Here is a 7,965-nt window from a genome sequence, read left to right on the forward strand (position 1 = left end):
TTGACAGTGTATGTGTGCGTGTTTGTGTGTGACACAACAAGAATGGTTATTAAAGGGGCTGCCAGTGATTTGAAATAATTAGTATTGGTACCAGTGACACACACACACACATTATATATATATATAATATATATATATATATATATATATCTATATAATATATAAAATATTTAATATTTTTATATATATATATATATATAAATATATATATAGATATATATTATATATATAATTAATAGATTAATAATATGTTCAGGTATAAGTGAGATATGAGTATAATAGTTGAACGAGAGCATGTTTAAATTCAATGGATTTGTCTGTAGGTGTTTGTGCAGATATAGTATGTGTAGAAATATGACTGTGTATGTTATGTAGTGAAGATTTGCATACAGAAATAAGCGGTGAACCCAAGGTTTTTGTGAGGGTGGTTCCCAGCGACAGCTAATCCACTTGGAATCCAGTGGAAGGTTGAGTTCCCTAATGGTGTTTACCGTGAGTTACGTTTTGCTCCGATAATGTTTCTCATGATTGGAGTCGTGAGAATGGAATGACGGGAGATGCCCTGTACTGCCTCTCTTACAAGGAGACGCCACGCTCGAAGACCCAATTGAATAGGAGGAGTGTTCGCTGTTTATCATATATTTCTGCATGTATGTAGAATGCATGTTCATGTGTAAAAGTATACATGGATTCGAACTGTGAGAGGGGGAATGAAAGAGGGGAGAGAGAGAGACAGAAAGAGAGATTTTTTATATATAATTTCGTTTCATCAGTCTATGAATTATTTGTAAATTCAATCATCGCGTAATATGAAGTGAAATGAGTTAAGCCATATAGCTTTATTATCCATATTAGTTATATGAATAATTTCTTCTGGGTAAATTTCAATGCTAGTTTCTCCCAGATTCTCATTATGGAAAGCATCAAAGCATACTAATGTTGTCAAATCAGTCGAAGATGTACATTGATAGAAACTAGCTTGATTAATCACTATAAGTCCTTGGTTCGGTGTATGTGTCAAAATTCATATTAGATAAAAAAAAAACAACTGTTGTTTACTCGTTTTGTAGAAATAGACTCAACCTCAGCTATCGTTTTCTAAATTTTTTTTTATTTGTTTAGATGTGATGCTGATGATTAGATGCAAGTATTTGATAGATGATATTTTGGGCACTGGTGCTACTGATCCAATTCTTTCTCGAAGATAGACAGTGAGCAAACGAATCAAGATTGTCGCGATGCCTATGTGGAAGACGGTTTCTTCCTCACTCTCTTGTCAGCCGAGATAGGGAAATCACCTCGGTCTGTCTGAACGAGTTTTCCTTCAGAATCTGCCAAAGAAGATCTTCTCTTGGAGACGAACTAAAGACAAACTCAAATTCCAAAAGTAGAACGATCCACTGAAATTTCTCTCTACTAAATGACTATAAACGTAGCAAACAGATATCCAGCTGAACAAACAGCCAAGTATAAAGATCAAATCACTCCCACTTAGTTTTAAACTAACGGAATTGCGACAGAGATCTGAGGTGTTTTCCAGCGGGATTTATGCAGCATGTTTTCAAATGATCAAACTCTGAATATCCTGTGATTTTATCTTTCACCTTGAATGTATGGCCAAAAGCATATAAGCATAGAAGGCACTATTATTATATTTTATGGAAGCTTTTATATATATATAATATATACACTATATAAACATATACAGATATGTATATAAATTATATACATTAATATATATATGATTATATATATTATATATATATTATATATATACATATATATATGTGTATATATACATATATATACTGTACGTGTGTATGCATAGGAAAAATTCTGATCTGAAAGATGATTTTTGGTGCACCATAAAGTTTGCTTTAATATAGCAGTGCTTTTGAAAGAAGGCTTGCGTGCTCGTATAGCATCTAAGAAAGCTCTATTGTTATTATTATTTTATTTTTATTATAATAAATATTATTATTATTATTATTATTATTCAGATCAAAGTACTCAAAATGGAGTGAGAAAAAAAAGGATACCTCACTATCAATGAACAATCTTTTCGTAGAGGTCTGTCTTCTTATGACGAGCTGCCTCACTTGATGTAAATTTCCATTAAGTAAATGTTCATCATTATCATAGGGGTCTTGATAGACTGTATTTATTTGTGGCGAACCTTTTGAAATAACCAGTTCCAAACACATCAGTTGGATTATTACAGTACCACTGCTCTAGACGCTTTCTGTTCAGAAGAATGATCATATATTTCCTTTTGAGAACCTTTAGGACACCTTCCGATCATTTTAGCTGATTTCAGGCGTTCATAATAAGGTGCATTTACTTTTGTATACGGTTGTAAAGTAACGTTTGTACTTTGAATAATGACAGGGTAAAACTTCGTTCACTTTCTGTTACTACTAATGGAATAATTTACTCTTAACCTATATTACCTGTAGTTCAAGTCTCAAGTCAATTGAGGTTTTTCACGATTGGCATTCCTCTCATACTTTATCCGAAGTCAAGGAGTTGAGTAAATCGTCAACAATCTTGGTTCTTAGTTAACGTGGCTTGTTATAAAGATCGTCCCTTTTTTCCCTCTTTGTCTATCATTTTTTGAAGGGTTCCAATAGAGTCCCAGACCGTACTTGTGCATCCTAGAAACTTACACACTACTACTTTCTTTTTTTAGTGTGACATTTCTTTTGAAAGAGTTAAGCACTTATTAGTCCTCAATCATTTTTTTACATGGGATTCATATTCCAATTTTATTGCTATTGTGACTCTAGGGTATTCAGTGCCTTGTAGATTTTTCCATTTTTGCTCCTAGAACATTGTATAACTTAATATTGCTTTCTGTTTGCTAGCTGCATAACACTGCACGTGCTGGGATGCAAGTTCACGCCCTGTCTCGTTACTGTTTCGTTTTTTTTTTATTTCTTTGGCTGTCTGTTTCTTTGTGTTCATTTTGCTCTGCTTCCTAGTTTGCCAATGTCTTCCTGTGCATCTCTGCCATGATCTGCATTTTCTACCTACACAGTCTTTTGGAAAGCACTATCCCCTAATTCGGTGTCAAAAATGTTTTCAAATTTCTGTGTAGATCTCCTCCTCCTCCTCCTCCTCCTCTTCCTCCTCCTCCTCTCCTCCTCCTTCCTTCCTTCTTCCTCCTTCCTTCCTTCTTCTCTTCCTCTTCCTCCTCCTCCTCCTCCTCCTCCTCCTCCTCCTCCTCCTCCTCCTCGCCGCCCAGACATTAGTGAAAGTGACAAAATTAACCCTTAGATCCACTTCGTTTTCTGAATGCTTACTGTCTCAAAGTATTCATAGAATTTTCCTCTGGATGTTCCATAAATGAGCAGACGGAATGTCCTCTTATACAGCACTGGTAACAGGTACTGTGTTGGCTATTTTCCTTTAATTGTGAAAGGGATATTTTGTGACTGAGGTTCAATATCTGTATATTTCTGCCTTCACTTAGTAAGTGGCACAATAAATGTGTGATAGCTGTTGTAATTTCATTTTCTAATTCATTTCAGTACCTTTTGATGTTTTACAGTATGAGCCGAGAATGCTCGTTGGCTCAGATTTGCTTAGCGTTTTCAGAAAGGCAGCATTTGACGTTGCCTCCGGGTAGAACTGGGCTGAAGTGATAAGACTCAAATGTTTCCTTCCTTCCTGTCTGCACCTGAAAACGTGTCTCCTTTCATAGATTAGCTACCTCTGGGTTTTCTCTCATCTTGCGTATTCCAAGTTCTATCTCCTACATTAGATAACTTGTTAAATACTCGTTTATTGACTGTGTTACATCTTTAGCTTCCTGTGTATTTGTAAGTAATCAATGTGTTGCTCTGAGTGACTCCAGGACTATCTGTGCTTTCACGTGGCTTTTTAAATTGTAGGAATTGTTATATTTATCCGTTTTTTACAGATTCCAGCACATATTGTCAGCCTGTAAATCACTTGGGTCTCCATGACACACAGTCAGATATTGATTTTTTTATTTGTTTGGTTTTAGTTAGCTTGAAGGCATATAGATCAATCAAAAAAGAATTTTGAGAATTTCCAAATGACGATACGATGATGATAAAGTTTATGTTCATGCATTCTGTGTGATGGTATATTCATTTTGCGTCATCTTTTAATTCGCACACTTGAACTCAGAAGCTGGGTAAGTATATTGTTCGGGTTATTATAATTTTTGTAAACAGCCACCTAGAGTAGTTTCAACATCAGCATCATAGTAAAAGTACCAAATGTATCGCAGATTTTTGATACAATATAAAAAATGCAAAAGTAATGCGTACACAGTTCTTAAGTCTATATATAGGCCGTTGAGCTAGGCTGCTGTACTTTGTGACCTACGAACAGGTATTAGTCATTATTGTCTAAAGCAACGACTGAATTAGTGTTGGTTACCATCTTTGCGTAATTCCAATAAGGATAAGGAACTATTATAGTAAGAGGCTGCAACAGTATGTACCACGGATTAAAAACAATCGAATTAATTATCTAGGAAAAGTTTATTCTCTGAGCGAAGAAAAATGGATAATTGAGTTCAGCAACAACGGCGCCCAGTTTCACAGATGGACAGTGATCCTTTTATGTTTAAGTCTTCCCCATGGGGAGTTCGATTATGCAAGACATTGACGACAGACTTCTCAAGTTTTCCTTGATTGTTTTAGAATGGAGGGAATTTTAATAATTTTAGTAACTTTCAAAGAAATTTTTTTGCAGACATGGATAGAAAAGTTAGAGCTAGGTTTGCTTATGTAAAAAGAGCCATAGTAATTTCGCCAGACAAGCAGTACTTTCTTACCTGGTTTTATATCTATGCCTTTGATCATTACTAAAGAGTAGAGAAAGTTATAAGTTGAGCTTAGAATTCCTTATATGACAAACCCTCCATTGTTTATGGTATTCATGACAAACGTAGTTACAGCTTTATCTGCGAATTAAGAAGAAGCATTTCAGCAGTTTCGACACTTGCAAAAAAATAAATTTTTTTGCTGTAATCTAGAGAAGGGAGCAGGAGAAGGTTTTCTGAGTAAATAACACCAGTGTTGGATGACGAAAACGAGGAAATCTAAACAAATCTGTTCTTCCTCCAAACAGGCAGAGGAGTCTTACTTCAATGTGGTTTTCAGGGCGAATGCTTAACAGCCTAACGAGTTAATTATATTTTAAATTTTAAACTCCTTCTGGATTAGCCTTTCACTAACTATTGATCTTCGCCTCTTGTTTGCATATTGTATGCTATAGCCTGTTTGCCAAATGCCAATGAAAGACTTGAGAATAAATGGTAGCTAGATACCTTGGTATTCTATGTCAGATCTCTCATAACAGAGCAACTACAGCATCGGAAACAAAAGTTCGAATTTGATTCACCTCTTCACAAGACGACATTATCTCCATTCCTCCCATTAAAGTAAGTAGATTCACCACTGTTTTGACAAGTGGGGTTTCCGTAGATTGACATCCAGACCTACGTCATTATCTCTTAAAAGTAAATGCAGCATAATTCATCACGAATTAAGGTCTTAACAATGATCTTAACGGCACTGCGACATGGATGGAAGCCTGGTCTAACAACAGAAAATATTTGCTTTTAGAATGAAAATGATAGCCAGCCTAATCGTATTTCATTTGATATGACAATCATATTCATATGTGAAAGAGGAAAATTATGGGATAAATATCAATTACATTCAGTGTTACAAAGGTAAAGCATACGAAAAATGGCAGTTTTGATAAATTTCCATTTCCAGATGAGCTAATGCATAATATTATCATATCGCAATGAATCCTTTTGTTGAAGAGTTACTGGGTTTTTAAGGCTCCGGTAAAAATCTGGATTTAAAAGACCATAAGAGACTTTAGTTTTTATTATTTTCGTATTGAAATCAGACCAACTTTGTTTATAGCTACATTTCGCTGCTCTACATAGCTCGGTTTAAGGAACTGCTCAGATACAGCTGTGTAGGACACCGTTCAAAAACACCTGGCTAATTAAAGTTTTTTCTAAGAAGTTGTTTCCCCATATTTATATATATTATATATCTATATATATATATATATATATATATATATATATATATAGTATATTTGTATATTATGTCTTTGTAGGACATTGGGTCCCCTTATTTTGAGGAATAGAATTGACATTTCATGAGGTTCTTGACAGTAGTGAAAATACTCAGGAAAAAAATGGTGAGAAAATTATGCTATCAAATAAAGCTTCTTTTCAGCTGTTCCTCTTACTAGCAGCTTCTTTCAGATTATGACGTTTTCCTTTCATTTATGAAATCTGGTCTGAAAAACCTCGTAGCTGTGTTCTTTCGTAACATACTTATTTTCATTTTTCTGCTACATTTCAGAAGGGTACTGACCCAGACTCTAAGGGCTGCTGTGTGTTTTTGTGGTATGGGCTTATCTTGCACAGTAGCTGTCTTTATCAAAGTTTTTCATTGGTTATCCAGAACCAGACAATAGTAAGTAACAACTATAAAATCGTTAAATAAACAACAGTAATTTAGGAAAGTGTTTGGTGTAAACTGTCTGGCCAATGTTCTTTTTGCTTGCTCTTGGGGTCTTTAAAAATTGACAGACCAAGGCCTGAAGCAAGGCACAAGTTCCTACCATTATTGCCATACTACTTGCAAGCTATGGACAACTAGGGTATCATTTTCTTGTGATTTTCTGTTCTTTTACAAAAGCATAGAAAAGTGAAATTATTGTAAACTAGAGAGCTCAAGTAATTGCTGAGACCAGTAGGCCAGTAGAAATGATGATTGAAAACTACGAGTAAGCATAGCCTCCTCGGCTCACTTTAGTGTCACCTAAAGCTTTCTGTAACAATTTTTCGGTGTTTCAACGAACCTGATACGCAAAATTAAGCTAGCAAACTAACTTGCCCATCATTAAGTCAAATTTTTCATATCCTTTAAAAGCCATCCTTTGTAATTTATCGTGATTAGCGGTTGTACCTTACCATAAAATCTATCGGTCATTTAATAATGCATTTAATATTGCCTCCGTCCTCATTACTTGGTTTTCAGAATCAAAAGCGCAAAAAAGCAGTTTAGCATTCGAGTCAATAAGAATCGCTAGCATCGCCATGAACTATTTTATTTCATGTTGTCACTTAATTAATTAGGTTCGGAAAGAGTCCATTCCATGGTCTTTTGACTTGTCTCCTCAAAATCTTCATCTTATCGAAATTAGCAGAGGTATCCCGAAACAAAGATTTACCCAATACAGTGTGAAGTGGACATTATCATGCTGAATCAGAAAAGGCAAAAGAAATGATATCGCGATGTTTAAAATTGTGTTGCTTCTACACTTGTGCCATAAACTAGCTGTGGAACCTTTAAACCTGACATATTTAATTAAAGAAGCAACTTTTTAAGAAGTGAAAATGGTCAACAGTTCCCAGCGTTACGAGTCCTCAAAGATGTCTCCAAATACTGAATGCAGGCAAATCGACTTCCATCTGCATAATTTTTCTCTTGTTTTTTTTCTGCACAGGTGGCAAATCCAAGACTCGATAACTCCAAATTGATTCAGTTCCTTTAGAACTACGTAGTAAAGGTAGATGCAATTTAAAGATGTGGGTAATATTTGGTAAAATGTAGACCTATATAATTTCCGTTCTCATCTGCCAGTGAAGTACATCCTCAAATGGACTTGAGTGTTGAGAGCGATAAAACTTCCTGTAACTTTTCAGTGTATCAAGTCCTCAGGTCTTCAGTAAGCTCCTTCGAAAGTAGTTTTCCTAAAGTGGTTTTGTAGTTTGCAAACCAATTCGTTCCAGACTTTAAGGTAGCAAATGATCCCGTAAAGTTTCAAGCCCCGTGAGTATCTGAAGTGACTTGGAAAATATGTTCGAGGACACGAAATTTTCTGCCGAATGGCCTTGGCCCAAAAAACCGAATTTGGATTCTATGCAGATATTGTTACGCTTAGAACTCCTCA

The sequence above is a fragment of the Macrobrachium nipponense genome, chromosome 20, assembly GCF_015104395.2.
Source record: "Macrobrachium nipponense isolate FS-2020 chromosome 20, ASM1510439v2, whole genome shotgun sequence".
Lineage (NCBI taxonomy): Eukaryota > Metazoa > Arthropoda > Malacostraca > Decapoda > Palaemonidae > Macrobrachium > Macrobrachium nipponense.